This window comes from Pelophylax lessonae, assembly GCF_965119305.1.
Source record: "Pelophylax lessonae genome assembly, chromosome: 7".
NCBI classification, from domain to species: domain Eukaryota; kingdom Metazoa; phylum Chordata; class Amphibia; order Anura; family Ranidae; genus Pelophylax; species Pelophylax lessonae.
Genome location: NC_138774.1, coordinates 257,379,028 through 257,397,609, shown reverse-complemented (window position 1 = coordinate 257,397,609; position 18,582 = coordinate 257,379,028).

Below are 18,582 nucleotides of genomic sequence, written 5' to 3'. Positions count from 1 at the left end.
CCAAAGACGCACAGGAGGCATTTTTTGAGCCGCATCAATATCAAATCGCACAGTGGTTCACACTTGTGCGATGCGATTCTGTGCGTACTTGCAGATCGCACTGCAAAATGCAATCAAACTGGGGGTGTCGTTAACGTTTAATTGACACCCCCTGCGTATCGCATATGGCAGTGGGAACTGCCAGATGTGTGGATGCGATGCGGTAACACGCTGCATATTGGCAGCGTTCCCGCATCGCACAAGTGGGTAACGAGCCTAAGACTGAAATCCAGTCATTTTTCATCTCTCTGGTCATTTCTTGGTAAAAGGAAGCAAACACAGGTAAAATGGTCCCAAAATAAAATTTTGCATATTTTGGGGGTTTTGCCCTTAAAATGTTCACATCTTTGGCCAAAAGCTTAGGGAGGCAGAACATGTGTCAAAACGGGATCAAAAGTCCCCAAAACGGAAACAACAACACTTTAAAGCCCAAAATGTCAAGGAGAAAAGTGTTTTAATGCCACTTCCGGTTTTAAGGAGGTCACTTCCGGTTTGCCACTTCCGGTTTCAGACAATGCCAGTTTCCCAGGTAATTTCAAAGCTTTTTAAGTGCTGGTTCACACTTGTGCGGCTGCGGAGATCGCATTTAATTTGGAGCGCACTGCTCCTTCATTACATGCGATCTCATGTGTGGTGCGAATTTCAGCCATACACTTTGTATGGCTGAATTCGCACTGCATCCGCACCAAAGACGCACAGGAGGCATTTTTTGAGCCGCATCAAAATCAAATCGCACAGTGGTTCACACTTGTGCGATGCGATTCTGTGCGTACTCTCAGATCGCACTGCAAAATGCAATCAAACTGGGGGTGTCGTTAACGTTTAATTGACACCCCCTGCGTATCGCATATGGCAGTGGGAACTGCCAGATGTGTGGATGCGATGCGGTAACACGCTGCATATTCGCAGCGTTCCCGCATCGCACAAGTGGGAACCGAGCCTAAGACTGAAATCCAGTCATTTTTCATCTCTGGTCATTTCTTGGTAAAAGGAAGCAAACACAGGTAAAATGGTCCCAAAATTAAATTTTGCATATTTTGGGGGTTTTGCACTTAAAATGTTCACATCTTTGGCCAAAGGCTTAGGGAGGCAGAAAATGTGTCAAAACGGGATCAAAAGTCCCCAAAACGGATACAACAACACTTTAAAGCCCAAAATGTCAAGGAGAAAAGTGTTTTAATGTCACTTCCGGTTTTAAGGAGGTCACTTCCGGTTTGCCACTTCCGGTTTCAGACAATGCCAGTTTCCCAGGTAATTTCAAAGCTTTTAAAGTGCCCGTTCACACTCGTGCGGCTGCGGAGATCGCATTTAATTCGGAGCACACTGCTCCTTCGTTACATGCGATCTCATGTGCGGTGCGAATTTCAGCCATACACTTTCTATGGCTGAATTCGCACTGCATCCGCACCAAAGACGCACAGGAGGCATTTTTTGAGCCGCATCAATATCAAATCGCACAGTGGTTCACACTTGTGCGATGCGATTCTGTGCGTACTTGCAGATCGCACTGCAAAATGCAATCAAACTGGGGGTGTCATTAACGTTTAATTGACACCCCCTGCGTATCGCATATGGCAGTGGGAACTGCCAGATGTGTGGATGCGATGCGGTAACACGCTGCATATTCGCAGCGTTCCCGCATCGCACAAGTGGGAACCGAGCCTAAGACTGAAATCCAGTCATTTTTCATCTCTCTGGTCATTTCTTGGTAAAAGGAAGCAAACACAGGTAAAATGGTCCCAAAATAAAATGTTGCATATTTTGGGGGTTTTGCCCTTAAAATGTTAACATCTTTGGCCAAAAGCTTAGGGAGGCAGAACATGTGTCAAAACTGGATCAAAAGTCCCCAAAACGGATACAACAACACTTTAAAGCCCAAAATGTCAAGGAGAAAAGTGTTTTAATGTCACTTCCGGTTTTAAGGAGGTCACTTCCGGTTTGCCACTTCCGGTTTCAGACAATGCCAGTTTCCCAGGTAATTTCAAAGCTTTTTATGTGCCGGTTCACACTTGTGCGGCTGCGGAGATCGCATTTAATTTGGAGCGCACTGCTCCTTCATTACATGCGATCTCATGTGCGGTGCGAATTTCAGCCATACACTTTGTATGGCTGAATTCGCACTGCATCCGCACCAAAGACGCACAGGAGGCATTTTTTGAGCCGCATCAATATCAAATCGCACAGTGGTTCACACTTGTGCGATGCGATTCTGTGCGTACTTGCAGATCGCACTGCAAAATGCAATCAAACTAGGGGTGTCGTTAACGTTTAATTGACACCCCCTGCGTATCGCATATGGCAGTGGGAACTGCCAGATGTGTGGATGCGATGCGGTAACACGCTGCATATTGGCAGCGTTCCCGCATCGCACAAGTGTGAACCGAGCCTAAGACTGAAATCCAGTCATTTTTCATCTCTCTGGTCATTTCTTGGTAAAAGGAAGCAAACACAGGTAAAATGGTCCCAAAATTAAATTTTGCATATTTTGGGGGTTTTGCCCTTAAAATGTTCACATCTTTGGCCAAAGGCTTAGGGAGGCAGAAAATGTGTCAAAACGGGATCAAAAGTCCCCAAAACGGATACAACAACACTTTAAAGCCCAAAATGTCAAGGAGAAAAGTGTTTTAATGCCACTTCCGGTTTTAAGGAGGTCACTTCCGGTTTGCCACTTCCGGTTTCAGACAATGCCAGTTTCCCAGGTAATTTCAAAGCTTTTTATGTGCCGGTTCACACTTGTGCGGCTGCGGAGATCGCATTTAATTTGGAGCGCACTGCTCCTTCATTACATGCGATCTCATGTGCGGTGCGAATTTCAGCCATACACTTTGTATGGCTGAATTCGCACTGCATCCGCACCAAAGACGCACAGGAGGCATTTTTTGAGCCGCATCAACATCAAATCGCACAGTGGTTCACACTTGTGCGATGCGATTCTGTGCGTACTTGCAGATCGCACTGCAAAATGCAATCAAACTGGGGGTGTCGTTAACGTTTAATTGACACCCCCTGCGTATCGCATATGGCAGTGGGAACTGCCAGATGTGTGGATGCGATGCGGTAACACGCTGCATATTGGCAGCGTTCCCGCATCGCACAAGTGGGAACCGAGCCTAAGACTGAAATCCAGTCATTTTTCATCTCTCTGGTCATTTCTTGGTAAAAGGAAGCAAACACAGGTAAAATGGTCCCAAAATTAAATTTTGCATATTTTGGGGGTTTTGCACTTAAAATGTTCACATCTTTGGCCAAAGGCTTAGGGAGGCAGAAAATGTGTCAAAACGGGATCAAAAGTCCCCAAAACGGATACAACAACACTTTAAAGCCCAAAATGTCAAGGAGAAAAGTGTTTTAATGTCACTTCCGGTTTTAAGGAGGTAACTTCCGGTTTGCCACTTCCGGTTTCAGACAATGCCAGTTTCCCAGGTAATTTCAAAGCTTTTAAAGTGCCCGTTCACACTCGTGCGGCTGCGGAGATCGCATTTAATTCGGAGCACACTGCTCCTTCGTTACATGCGATCTCATGTGCGGTGCGAATTTCAGCCATACACTTTCTATGGCTAAATTCGCACTGCATCCGCACCAAAGACGCACAGGAGGCATTTTTTGAGTCGCATCAAAATCAAATCGCACAGTGGTTCACACTTGTGCGATGCGATTCTGTGCGTACTTGCAGATCGCACTGCGATATGCAATCAAACTGGGGGTGTCGTTAACGTTTAATTGACACCCCCTGCGTATCGCATATGGCAGTGGGAACTGCCAGATGTGTGGATGCGATGCGGTAACACGCTGCATATTGGCAGCGTTCCCGCATCGCACAAGTGTGAACCGAGCCTAAGACTGAAATCCAGTCATTTTTCATCTCTCTGGTCATTTCTTGGTAAAAGGAAGCAAACACAGGTAAAATGGTCCCAAAATTAAATTTTGCATATTTTGGGGGTTTTGCCCTTAAAATGTTCACATCTTTGGCCAAAGGCTTAGGGAGGCAGAAAATGTGTCAAAACGGGATCAAAAGTCCCCAAAACGGATACAACAACACTTTAAAGCCCAAAATGTCAAGGAGAAAAGTGTTTTAATGCCACTTCCGGTTTTAAGGAGGTCACTTCCGGTTTGCCACTTCCGGTTTCAGACAATGCCAGTTTCCCAGGTAATTTCAAAGCTTTTTATGTGCCGGTTCACACTTGTGCGGCTGCGGAGATCGCATTTAATTTGGAGCGCACTGCTCCTTCATTACATGCGATCTCATGTGCGGTGCGAATTTCAGCCATACACTTTGTATGGCTGAATTCGCACTGCATCCACACCAAAGACGCACAGGAGGCATTTTTTGAGCCGCATCAATATCAAATCGCACAGTGGTTCACACTTGTGCGATGCGATTCTGTGCGTACTTGCAGATCGCACTGCAAAATGCAATCAAACTGGGGGTGTCGTTAACGTTTAATTGACACCCCCTGCGTATCGCATATGGCAGTGGGAACTGCCAGATGTGTGGATGCGATGCGGTAACACGCTGCATATTGGCAGCGTTCCCGCATCGCACAAGTGGGTAACGAGCCTAAGACTGAAATCCAGTCATTTTTCATCTCTCTGGTCATTTCTTGGTAAAAGGAAGCAAACACAGGTAAAATGGTCCCAAAATAAAATTTTGCATATTTTGGGGGTTTTGCCCTTAAAATGTTCACATCTTTGGCCAAAAGCTTAGGGAGGCAGAACATGTGTCAAAACGGGATCAAAAGTCCCCAAAACGGAAACAACAACACTTTAAAGCCCAAAATGTCAAGGAGAAAAGTGTTTTAATGCCACTTCCGGTTTTAAGGAGGTCACTTCCGGTTTGCCACTTCCGGTTTCAGACAATGCCAGTTTCCCAGGTAATTTCAAAGCTTTTTAAGTGCTGGTTCACACTTGTGCGGCTGCGGAGATCGCATTTAATTTGGAGCGCACTGCTCCTTCATTACATGCGATCTCATGTGTGGTGCGAATTTCAGCCATACACTTTGTATGGCTGAATTCGCACTGCATCCGCACCAAAGACGCACAGGAGGCATTTTTTGAGCCGCATCAAAATCAAATCGCACAGTGGTTCACACTTGTGCGATGCGATTCTGTGCGTACTCTCAGATCGCACTGCAAAATGCAATCAAACTGGGGGTGTCGTTAACGTTTAATTGACACCCCCTGCGTATCGCATATGGCAGTGGGAACTGCCAGATGTGTGGATGCGATGCGGTAACACGCTGCATATTCGCAGCGTTCCCGCATCGCACAAGTGGGAACCGAGCCTAAGACTGAAATCCAGTCATTTTTCATCTCTGGTCATTTCTTGGTAAAAGGAAGCAAACACAGGTAAAATGGTCCCAAAATTAAATTTTGCATATTTTGGGGGTTTTGCACTTAAAATGTTCACATCTTTGGCCAAAGGCTTAGGGAGGCAGAAAATGTGTCAAAACGGGATCAAAAGTCCCCAAAACGGATACAACAACACTTTAAAGCCCAAAATGTCAAGGAGAAAAGTGTTTTAATGTCACTTCCGGTTTTAAGGAGGTCACTTCCGGTTTGCCACTTCCGGTTTCAGACAATGCCAGTTTCCCAGGTAATTTCAAAGCTTTTAAAGTGCCCGTTCACACTCGTGCGGCTGCGGAGATCGCATTTAATTCGGAGCACACTGCTCCTTCGTTACATGCGATCTCATGTGCGGTGCGAATTTCAGCCATACACTTTCTATGGCTGAATTCGCACTGCATCCGCACCAAAGACGCACAGGAGGCATTTTTTGAGCCGCATCAATATCAAATCGCACAGTGGTTCACACTTGTGCGATGCGATTCTGTGCGTACTTGCAGATCGCACTGCAAAATGCAATCAAACTGGGGGTGTCATTAACGTTTAATTGACACCCCCTGCGTATCGCATATGGCAGTGGGAACTGCCAGATGTGTGGATGCGATGCAGTAACACGCTGCATATTCGCAGCGTTCCCGCATCGCACAAGTGGGAACCGAGCCTAAGACTGAAATCCAGTCATTTTTCATCTCTCTGGTCATTTCTTGGTAAAAGGAAGCAAACACAGGTAAAATGGTCCCAAAATAAAATGTTGCATATTTTGGGGGTTTTGCCCTTAAAATGTTAACATCTTTGGCCAAAAGCTTAGGGAGGCAGAACATGTGTCAAAACTGGATCAAAAGTCCCCAAAACGGATACAACAACACTTTAAAGCCCAAAATGTCAAGGAGAAAAGTGTTTTAATGTCACTTCCGGTTTTAAGGAGGTCACTTCCGGTTTGCCACTTCCGGTTTCAGACAATGCCAGTTTCCCAGGTAATTTCAAAGCTTTTTATGTGCCGGTTCACACTTGTGCGGCTGCGGAGATCGCATTTAATTTGGAGCGCACTGCTCCTTCATTACATGCGATCTCATGTGCGGTGCGAATTTCAGCCATACACTTTGTATGGCTGAATTCGCACTGCATCCGCACCAAAGACGCACAGGAGGCATTTTTTGAGCCGCATCAATATCAAATCGCACAGTGGTTCACACTTGTGCGATGCGATTCTGTGCGTACTTGCAGATCGCACTGCAAAATGCAATCAAACTGGGGGTGTCGTTAACGTTTAATTGACACCCCCTGCGTATCGCATATGGCAGTGGGAACTGCCAGATGTGTGGATGCGATGCGGTAACACGCTGCATATTGGCAGCGTTCCCGCATCGCACAAGTGGGAACCGAGCCTAAGACTGAAATCCAGTCATTTTTCATCTCTCTGGTCATTTCTTGGTAAAAGGAAGCAAACACAGGTAAAATGGTCCCAAAATTAAATTTTGCATATTTTGGGGGTTTTGCACTTAAAATGTTCACATCTTTGGCCAAAGGCTTAGGGAGGCAGAAAATGTGTCAAAACGGGATCAAAAGTCCCCAAAACGGATACAACAACACTTTAAAGCCCAAAATGTCAAGGAGAAAAGTGTTTTAATGTCACTTCCGGTTTTAAGGAGGTAACTTCCGGTTTGCCACTTCCGGTTTCAGACAATGCCAGTTTCCCAGGTAATTTCAAAGCTTTTAAAGTGCCCGTTCACACTCGTGCGGCTGCGGAGATCGCATTTAATTCGGAGCACACTGCTCCTTCGTTACATGCGATCTCATGTGCGGTGCGAATTTCAGCCATACACTTTCTATGGCTAAATTCGCACTGCATCCGCACCAAAGACGCACAGGAGGCATTTTTTGAGTCGCATCAAAATCAAATCGCACAGTGGTTCACACTTGTGCGATGCGATTCTGTGCGTACTTGCAGATCGCACTGCGATATGCAATCAAACTGGGGGTGTCGTTAACGTTTAATTGACACCCCCTGCGTATCGCATATGGCAGTGGGAACTGCCAGATGTGTGGATGCGATGCGGTAACACGCTGCATATTGGCAGCGTTCCCGCATCGCACAAGTGGGTAACGAGCCTAAGACTGAAATCCAGTCATTTTTCATCTCTCTGGTCATTTCTTGGTAAAAGGAAGCAAACACAGGTAAAATGGTCCCAAAATAAAATTTTGCATATTTTGGGGGTTTTGCCCTTAAAATGTTCACATCTTTGGCCAAAAGCTTAGGGAGGCAGAACATGTGTCAAAACGGGATCAAAAGTCCCCAAAACGGAAACAACAACACTTTAAAGCCCAAAATGTCAAGGAGAAAAGTGTTTTAATGCCACTTCCGGTTTTAAGGAGGTCACTTCCGGTTTGCCACTTCCGGTTTCAGACAATGCCAGTTTCCCAGGTAATTTCAAAGCTTTTTAAGTGCTGGTTCACACTTGTGCGGCTGCGGAGATCGCATTTAATTTGGAGCGCACTGCTCCTTCATTACATGCGATCTCATGTGTGGTGCGAATTTCAGCCATACACTTTGTATGGCTGAATTCGCACTGCATCCGCACCAAAGACGCACAGGAGGCATTTTTTGAGCCGCATCAAAATCAAATCGCACAGTGGTTCACACTTGTGCGATGCGATTCTGTGCGTACTCTCAGATCGCACTGCAAAATGCAATCAAACTGGGGGTGTCGTTAACGTTTAATTGACACCCCCTGCGTATCGCATATGGCAGTGGGAACTGCCAGATGTGTGGATGCGATGCGGTAACACGCTGCATATTCGCAGCGTTCCCGCATCGCACAAGTGGGAACCGAGCCTAAGACTGAAATCCAGTCATTTTTCATCTCTGGTCATTTCTTGGTAAAAGGAAGCAAACACAGGTAAAATGGTCCCAAAATTAAATTTTGCATATTTTGGGGGTTTTGCACTTAAAATGTTCACATCTTTGGCCAAAGGCTTAGGGAGGCAGAAAATGTGTCAAAACGGGATCAAAAGTCCCCAAAACGGATACAACAACACTTTAAAGCCCAAAATGTCAAGGAGAAAAGTGTTTTAATGTCACTTCCGGTTTTAAGGAGGTCACTTCCGGTTTGCCACTTCCGGTTTCAGACAATGCCAGTTTCCCAGGTAATTTCAAAGCTTTTAAAGTGCCCGTTCACACTCGTGCGGCTGCGGAGATCGCATTTAATTCGGAGCACACTGCTCCTTCGTTACATGCGATCTCATGTGCGGTGCGAATTTCAGCCATACACTTTCTATGGCTGAATTCGCACTGCATCCGCACCAAAGACGCACAGGAGGCATTTTTTGAGCCGCATCAATATCAAATCGCACAGTGGTTCACACTTGTGCGATGCGATTCTGTGCGTACTTGCAGATCGCACTGCAAAATGCAATCAAACTGGGGGTGTCATTAACGTTTAATTGACACCCCCTGCGTATCGCATATGGCAGTGGGAACTGCCAGATGTGTGGATGCGATGCGGTAACACGCTGCATATTCGCAGCGTTCCCGCATCGCACAAGTGGGAACCGAGCCTAAGACTGAAATCCAGTCATTTTTCATCTCTCTGGTCATTTCTTGGTAAAAGGAAGCAAACACAGGTAAAATGGTCCCAAAATAAAATGTTGCATATTTTGGGGGTTTTGCCCTTAAAATGTTAACATCTTTGGCCAAAAGCTTAGGGAGGCAGAACATGTGTCAAAACTGGATCAAAAGTCCCCAAAACGGATACAACAACACTTTAAAGCCCAAAATGTCAAGGAGAAAAGTGTTTTAATGTCACTTCCGGTTTTAAGGAGGTCACTTCCGGTTTGCCACTTCCGGTTTCAGACAATGCCAGTTTCCCAGGTAATTTCAAAGCTTTTTATGTGCCGGTTCACACTTGTGCGGCTGCGGAGATCGCATTTAATTTGGAGCGCACTGCTCCTTCATTACATGCGATCTCATGTGCGGTGCGAATTTCAGCCATACACTTTGTATGGCTGAATTCGCACTGCATCCGCACCAAAGACGCACAGGAGGCATTTTTTGAGCCGCATCAATATCAAATCGCACAGTGGTTCACACTTGTGCGATGCGATTCTGTGCGTACTTGCAGATCGCACTGCAAAATGCAATCAAACTAGGGGTGTCGTTAACGTTTAATTGACACCCCCTGCGTATCGCATATGGCAGTGGGAACTGCCAGATGTGTGGATGCGATGCGGTAACACGCTGCATATTGGCAGCGTTCCCGCATCGCACAAGTGTGAACCGAGCCTAAGACTGAAATCCAGTCATTTTTCATCTCTCTGGTCATTTCTTGGTAAAAGGAAGCAAACACAGGTAAAATGGTCCCAAAATTAAATTTTGCATATTTTGGGGGTTTTGCCCTTAAAATGTTCACATCTTTGGCCAAAGGCTTAGGGAGGCAGAAAATGTGTCAAAACGGGATCAAAAGTCCCCAAAACGGATACAACAACACTTTAAAGCCCAAAATGTCAAGGAGAAAAGTGTTTTAATGCCACTTCCGGTTTTAAGGAGGTCACTTCCGGTTTGCCACTTCCGGTTTCAGACAATGCCAGTTTCCCAGGTAATTTCAAAGCTTTTTATGTGCCGGTTCACACTTGTGCGGCTGCGGAGATCGCATTTAATTTGGAGCGCACTGCTCCTTCATTACATGCGATCTCATGTGCGGTGCGAATTTCAGCCATACACTTTGTATGGCTGAATTCGCACTGCATCCGCACCAAAGACGCACAGGAGGCATTTTTTGAGCCGCATCAACATCAAATCGCACAGTGGTTCACACTTGTGCGATGCGATTCTGTGCGTACTTGCAGATCGCACTGCAAAATGCAATCAAACTGGGGGTGTCGTTAACGTTTAATTGACACCCCCTGCGTATCGCATATGGCAGTGGGAACTGCCAGATGTGTGGATGCGATGCGGTAACACGCTGCATATTGGCAGCGTTCCCGCATCGCACAAGTGGGAACCGAGCCTAAGACTGAAATCCAGTCATTTTTCATCTCTCTGGTCATTTCTTGGTAAAAGGAAGCAAACACAGGTAAAATGGTCCCAAAATTAAATTTTGCATATTTTGGGGGTTTTGCACTTAAAATGTTCACATCTTTGGCCAAAGGCTTAGGGAGGCAGAAAATGTGTCAAAACGGGATCAAAAGTCCCCAAAACGGATACAACAACACTTTAAAGCCCAAAATGTCAAGGAGAAAAGTGTTTTAATGTCACTTCCGGTTTTAAGGAGGTAACTTCCGGTTTGCCACTTCCGGTTTCAGACAATGCCAGTTTCCCAGGTAATTTCAAAGCTTTTAAAGTGCCCGTTCACACTCGTGCGGCTGCGGAGATCGCATTTAATTCGGAGCACACTGCTCCTTCGTTACATGCGATCTCATGTGCGGTGCGAATTTCAGCCATACACTTTCTATGGCTAAATTCGCACTGCATCCGCACCAAAGACGCACAGGAGGCATTTTTTGAGTCGCATCAAAATCAAATCGCACAGTGGTTCACACTTGTGCGATGCGATTCTGTGCGTACTTGCAGATCGCACTGCGATATGCAATCAAACTGGGGGTGTCGTTAACGTTTAATTGACACCCCCTGCGTATCGCATATGGCAGTGGGAACTGCCAGATGTGTGGATGCGATGCGGTAACACGCTGCATATTGGCAGCGTTCCCGCATCGCACAAGTGTGAACCGAGCCTAAGACTGAAATCCAGTCATTTTTCATCTCTCTGGTCATTTCTTGGTAAAAGGAAGCAAACACAGGTAAAATGGTCCCAAAATTAAATTTTGCATATTTTGGGGGTTTTGCCCTTAAAATGTTCACATCTTTGGCCAAAGGCTTAGGGAGGCAGAAAATGTGTCAAAACGGGATCAAAAGTCCCCAAAACGGATACAACAACACTTTAAAGCCCAAAATGTCAAGGAGAAAAGTGTTTTAATGCCACTTCCGGTTTTAAGGAGGTCACTTCCGGTTTGCCACTTCCGGTTTCAGACAATGCCAGTTTCCCAGGTAATTTCAAAGCTTTTTATGTGCCGGTTCACACTTGTGCGGCTGCGGAGATCGCATTTAATTTGGAGCGCACTGCTCCTTCATTACATGCGATCTCATGTGCGGTGCGAATTTCAGCCATACACTTTGTATGGCTGAATTCGCACTGCATCCACACCAAAGACGCACAGGAGGCATTTTTTGAGCCGCATCAATATCAAATCGCACAGTGGTTCACACTTGTGCGATGCGATTCTGTGCGTACTTGCAGATCGCACTGCAAAATGCAATCAAACTGGGGGTGTCGTTAACGTTTAATTGACACCCCCTGCGTATCGCATATGGCAGTGGGAACTGCCAGATGTGTGGATGCGATGCGGTAACACGCTGCATATTGGCAGCGTTCCCGCATCGCACAAGTGGGTAACGAGCCTAAGACTGAAATCCAGTCATTTTTCATCTCTCTGGTCATTTCTTGGTAAAAGGAAGCAAACACAGGTAAAATGGTCCCAAAATAAAATTTTGCATATTTTGGGGGTTTTGCCCTTAAAATGTTCACATCTTTGGCCAAAAGCTTAGGGAGGCAGAACATGTGTCAAAACGGGATCAAAAGTCCCCAAAACGGAAACAACAACACTTTAAAGCCCAAAATGTCAAGGAGAAAAGTGTTTTAATGCCACTTCCGGTTTTAAGGAGGTCACTTCCGGTTTGCCACTTCCGGTTTCAGACAATGCCAGTTTCCCAGGTAATTTCAAAGCTTTTTAAGTGCTGGTTCACACTTGTGCGGCTGCGGAGATCGCATTTAATTTGGAGCGCACTGCTCCTTCATTACATGCGATCTCATGTGTGGTGCGAATTTCAGCCATACACTTTGTATGGCTGAATTCGCACTGCATCCGCACCAAAGACGCACAGGAGGCATTTTTTGAGCCGCATCAAAATCAAATCGCACAGTGGTTCACACTTGTGCGATGCGATTCTGTGCGTACTCTCAGATCGCACTGCAAAATGCAATCAAACTGGGGGTGTCGTTAACGTTTAATTGACACCCCCTGCGTATCGCATATGGCAGTGGGAACTGCCAGATGTGTGGATGCGATGCGGTAACACGCTGCATATTCGCAGCGTTCCCGCATCGCACAAGTGGGAACCGAGCCTAAGACTGAAATCCAGTCATTTTTCATCTCTGGTCATTTCTTGGTAAAAGGAAGCAAACACAGGTAAAATGGTCCCAAAATTAAATTTTGCATATTTTGGGGGTTTTGCACTTAAAATGTTCACATCTTTGGCCAAAGGCTTAGGGAGGCAGAAAATGTGTCAAAACGGGATCAAAAGTCCCCAAAACGGATACAACAACACTTTAAAGCCCAAAATGTCAAGGAGAAAAGTGTTTTAATGTCACTTCCGGTTTTAAGGAGGTCACTTCCGGTTTGCCACTTCCGGTTTCAGACAATGCCAGTTTCCCAGGTAATTTCAAAGCTTTTAAAGTGCCCGTTCACACTCGTGCGGCTGCGGAGATCGCATTTAATTCGGAGCACACTGCTCCTTCGTTACATGCGATCTCATGTGCGGTGCGAATTTCAGCCATACACTTTCTATGGCTGAATTCGCACTGCATCCGCACCAAAGACGCACAGGAGGCATTTTTTGAGCCGCATCAATATCAAATCGCACAGTGGTTCACACTTGTGCGATGCGATTCTGTGCGTACTTGCAGATCGCACTGCAAAATGCAATCAAACTGGGGGTGTCATTAACGTTTAATTGACACCCCCTGCGTATCGCATATGGCAGTGGGAACTGCCAGATGTGTGGATGCGATGCAGTAACACGCTGCATATTCGCAGCGTTCCCGCATCGCACAAGTGGGAACCGAGCCTAAGACTGAAATCCAGTCATTTTTCATCTCTCTGGTCATTTCTTGGTAAAAGGAAGCAAACACAGGTAAAATGGTCCCAAAATAAAATGTTGCATATTTTGGGGGTTTTGCCCTTAAAATGTTAACATCTTTGGCCAAAAGCTTAGGGAGGCAGAACATGTGTCAAAACTGGATCAAAAGTCCCCAAAACGGATACAACAACACTTTAAAGCCCAAAATGTCAAGGAGAAAAGTGTTTTAATGTCACTTCCGGTTTTAAGGAGGTCACTTCCGGTTTGCCACTTCCGGTTTCAGACAATGCCAGTTTCCCAGGTAATTTCAAAGCTTTTTATGTGCCGGTTCACACTTGTGCGGCTGCGGAGATCGCATTTAATTTGGAGCGCACTGCTCCTTCATTACATGCGATCTCATGTGCGGTGCGAATTTCAGCCATACACTTTGTATGGCTGAATTCGCACTGCATCCGCACCAAAGACGCACAGGAGGCATTTTTTGAGCCGCATCAATATCAAATCGCACAGTGGTTCACACTTGTGCGATGCGATTCTGTGCGTACTTGCAGATCGCACTGCAAAATGCAATCAAACTGGGGGTGTCGTTAACGTTTAATTGACACCCCCTGCGTATCGCATATGGCAGTGGGAACTGCCAGATGTGTGGATGCGATGCGGTAACACGCTGCATATTGGCAGCGTTCCCGCATCGCACAAGTGGGAACCGAGCCTAAGACTGAAATCCAGTCATTTTTCATCTCTCTGGTCATTTCTTGGTAAAAGGAAGCAAACACAGGTAAAATGGTCCCAAAATTAAATTTTGCATATTTTGGGGGTTTTGCACTTAAAATGTTCACATCTTTGGCCAAAGGCTTAGGGAGGCAGAAAATGTGTCAAAACGGGATCAAAAGTCCCCAAAACGGATACAACAACACTTTAAAGCCCAAAATGTCAAGGAGAAAAGTGTTTTAATGTCACTTCCGGTTTTAAGGAGGTAACTTCCGGTTTGCCACTTCCGGTTTCAGACAATGCCAGTTTCCCAGGTAATTTCAAAGCTTTTAAAGTGCCCGTTCACACTCGTGCGGCTGCGGAGATCGCATTTAATTCGGAGCACACTGCTCCTTCGTTACATGCGATCTCATGTGCGGTGCGAATTTCAGCCATACACTTTCTATGGCTAAATTCGCACTGCATCCGCACCAAAGACGCACAGGAGGCATTTTTTGAGTCGCATCAAAATCAAATCGCACAGTGGTTCACACTTGTGCGATGCGATTCTGTGCGTACTTGCAGATCGCACTGCGATATGCAATCAAACTGGGGGTGTCGTTAACGTTTAATTGACACCCCCTGCGTATCGCATATGGCAGTGGGAACTGCCAGATGTGTGGATGCGATGCGGTAACACGCTGCATATTGGCAGCGTTCCCGCATCGCACAAGTGGGTAACGAGCCTAAGACTGAAATCCAGTCATTTTTCATCTCTCTGGTCATTTCTTGGTAAAAGGAAGCAAACACAGGTAAAATGGTCCCAAAATAAAATTTTGCATATTTTGGGGGTTTTGCCCTTAAAATGTTCACATCTTTGGCCAAAAGCTTAGGGAGGCAGAACATGTGTCAAAACGGGATCAAAAGTCCCCAAAACGGAAACAACAACACTTTAAAGCCCAAAATGTCAAGGAGAAAAGTGTTTTAATGCCACTTCCGGTTTTAAGGAGGTCACTTCCGGTTTGCCACTTCCGGTTTCAGACAATGCCAGTTTCCCAGGTAATTTCAAAGCTTTTTAAGTGCTGGTTCACACTTGTGCGGCTGCGGAGATCGCATTTAATTTGGAGCGCACTGCTCCTTCATTACATGCGATCTCATGTGTGGTGCGAATTTCAGCCATACACTTTGTATGGCTGAATTCGCACTGCATCCGCACCAAAGACGCACAGGAGGCATTTTTTGAGCCGCATCAAAATCAAATCGCACAGTGGTTCACACTTGTGCGATGCGATTCTGTGCGTACTCTCAGATCGCACTGCAAAATGCAATCAAACTGGGGGTGTCGTTAACGTTTAATTGACACCCCCTGCGTATCGCATATGGCAGTGGGAACTGCCAGATGTGTGGATGCGATGCGGTAACACGCTGCATATTCGCAGCGTTCCCGCATCGCACAAGTGGGAACCGAGCCTAAGACTGAAATCCAGTCATTTTTCATCTCTGGTCATTTCTTGGTAAAAGGAAGCAAACACAGGTAAAATGGTCCCAAAATTAAATTTTGCATATTTTGGGGGTTTTGCACTTAAAATGTTCACATCTTTGGCCAAAGGCTTAGGGAGGCAGAAAATGTGTCAAAACGGGATCAAAAGTCCCCAAAACGGATACAACAACACTTTAAAGCCCAAAATGTCAAGGAGAAAAGTGTTTTAATGTCACTTCCGGTTTTAAGGAGGTCACTTCCGGTTTGCCACTTCCGGTTTCAGACAATGCCAGTTTCCCAGGTAATTTCAAAGCTTTTAAAGTGCCCGTTCACACTCGTGCGGCTGCGGAGATCGCATTTAATTCGGAGCACACTGCTCCTTCGTTACATGCGATCTCATGTGCGGTGCGAATTTCAGCCATACACTTTCTATGGCTGAATTCGCACTGCATCCGCACCAAAGACGCACAGGAGGCATTTTTTGAGCCGCATCAATATCAAATCGCACAGTGGTTCACACTTGTGCGATGCGATTCTGTGCGTACTTGCAGATCGCACTGCAAAATGCAATCAAACTGGGGGTGTCATTAACGTTTAATTGACACCCCCTGCGTATCGCATATGGCAGTGGGAACTGCCAGATGTGTGGATGCGATGCGGTAACACGCTGCATATTCGCAGCGTTCCCGCATCGCACAAGTGGGAACCGAGCCTAAGACTGAAATCCAGTCATTTTTCATCTCTCTGGTCATTTCTTGGTAAAAGGAAGCAAACACAGGTAAAATGGTCCCAAAATAAAATGTTGCATATTTTGGGGGTTTTGCCCTTAAAATGTTAACATCTTTGGCCAAAAGCTTAGGGAGGCAGAACATGTGTCAAAACTGGATCAAAAGTCCCCAAAACGGATACAACAACACTTTAAAGCCCAAAATGTCAAGGAGAAAAGTGTTTTAATGTCACTTCCGGTTTTAAGGAGGTCACTTCCGGTTTGCCACTTCCGGTTTCAGACAATGCCAGTTTCCCAGGTAATTTCAAAGCTTTTTATGTGCCGGTTCACACTTGTGCGGCTGCGGAGATCGCATTTAATTTGGAGCGCACTGCTCCTTCATTACATGCGATCTCATGTGCGGTGCGAATTTCAGCCATACACTTTGTATGGCTGAATTCGCACTGCATCCGCACCAAAGACGCACAGGAGGCATTTTTTGAGCCGCATCAATATCAAATCGCACAGTGGTTCACACTTGTGCGATGCGATTCTGTGCGTACTTGCAGATCGCACTGCAAAATGCAATCAAACTAGGGGTGTCGTTAACGTTTAATTGACACCCCCTGCGTATCGCATATGGCAGTGGGAACTGCCAGATGTGTGGATGCGATGCGGTAACACGCTGCATATTGGCAGCGTTCCCGCATCGCACAAGTGTGAACCGAGCCTAAGACTGAAATCCAGTCATTTTTCATCTCTCTGGTCATTTCTTGGTAAAAGGAAGCAAACACAGGTAAAATGGTCCCAAAATTAAATTTTGCATATTTTGGGGGTTTTGCCCTTAAAATGTTCACATCTTTGGCCAAAGGCTTAGGGAGGCAGAAAATGTGTCAAAACGGGATCAAAAGTCCCCAAAACGGATACAACAACACTTTAAAGCCCAAAATGTCAAGGAGAAAAGTGTTTTAATGCCACTTCCGGTTTTAAGGAGGTCACTTCCGGTTTGCCACTTCCGGTTTCAGACAATGCCAGTTTCCCAGGTAATTTCAAAGCTTTTTATGTGCCGGTTCACACTTGTGCGGCTGCGGAGATCGCATTTAATTTGGAGCGCACTGCTCCTTCATTACATGCGATCTCATGTGCGGTGCGAATTTCAGCCATACACTTTGTATGGCTGAATTCGCACTGCATCCGCACCAAAGACGCACAGGAGGCATTTTTTGAGCCGCATCAACATCAAATCGCACAGTGGTTCACACTTGTGCGATGCGATTCTGTGCGTACTTGCAGATCGCACTGCAAAATGCAATCAAACTGGGGGTGTCGTTAACGTTTAATTGACACCCCCTGCGTATCGCATATGGCAGTGGGAACTGCCAGATGTGTGGATGCGATGCGGTAACACGCTGCATATTGGCAGCGTTCCCGCATCGCACAAGTGGGAACCGAGCCTAAGACTGAAATCCAGTCATTTTTCATCTCTCTGGTCATTTCTTGGTAAAAGGAAGCAAACACAGGTAAAATGGTCCCAAAATTAAATTTTGCATATTTTGGGGGTTTTGCACTTAAAATGTTCACATCTTTGGCCAAAGGCTTAGGGAGGCAGAAAATGTGTCAAAACGGGATCAAAAGTCCCCAAAACGGATACAACAACACTTTAAAGCCCAAAATGTCAAGGAGAAAAGTGTTTTAATGTCACTTCCGGTTTTAAGGAGGTAACTTCCGGTTTGCCACTTCCGGTTTCAGACAATGCCAGTTTCCCAGGTAATTTCAAAGCTTTTAAAGTGCCCGTTCACACTCGTGCGGCTGCGGAGATCGCATTTAATTCGGAGCACACTGCTCCTTCGTTACATGCGATCTCATGTGCGGTGCGAATTTCAGCCATACACTTTCTATGGCTAAATTCGCACTGCATCCGCACCAAAGACGCACAGGAGGCATTTTTTGAGTCGCATCAAAATCAAATCGCACAGTGGTTCACACTTGTGCGATGCGATTCTGTGCGTACTTGCAGATCGCACTGCGATATGCAATCAAACTGGGGGTGTCGTTAACGTTTAATTGACACCCCCTGCGTATCGCATATGGCAGTGGGAACTGCCAGATGTGTGGATGCGATGCGGTAACACGCTGCATATTGGCAGCGTTCCCGCATCGCACAAGTGTGAACCGAGCCTAAGACTGAAATCCAGTCATTTTTCATCTCTCTGGTCATTTCTTGGTAAAAGGAAGCAAACACAGGTAAAATGGTCCCAAAATTAAATTTTGCATATTTTGGGGGTTTTGCCCTTAAAATGTTCACATCTTTGGCCAAAGGCTTAGGGAGGCAGAAAATGTGTCAAAACGGGATCAAAAGTCCCCAAAACGGATACAACAACACTTTAAAGCCCAAAATGTCAAGGAGAAAAGTGT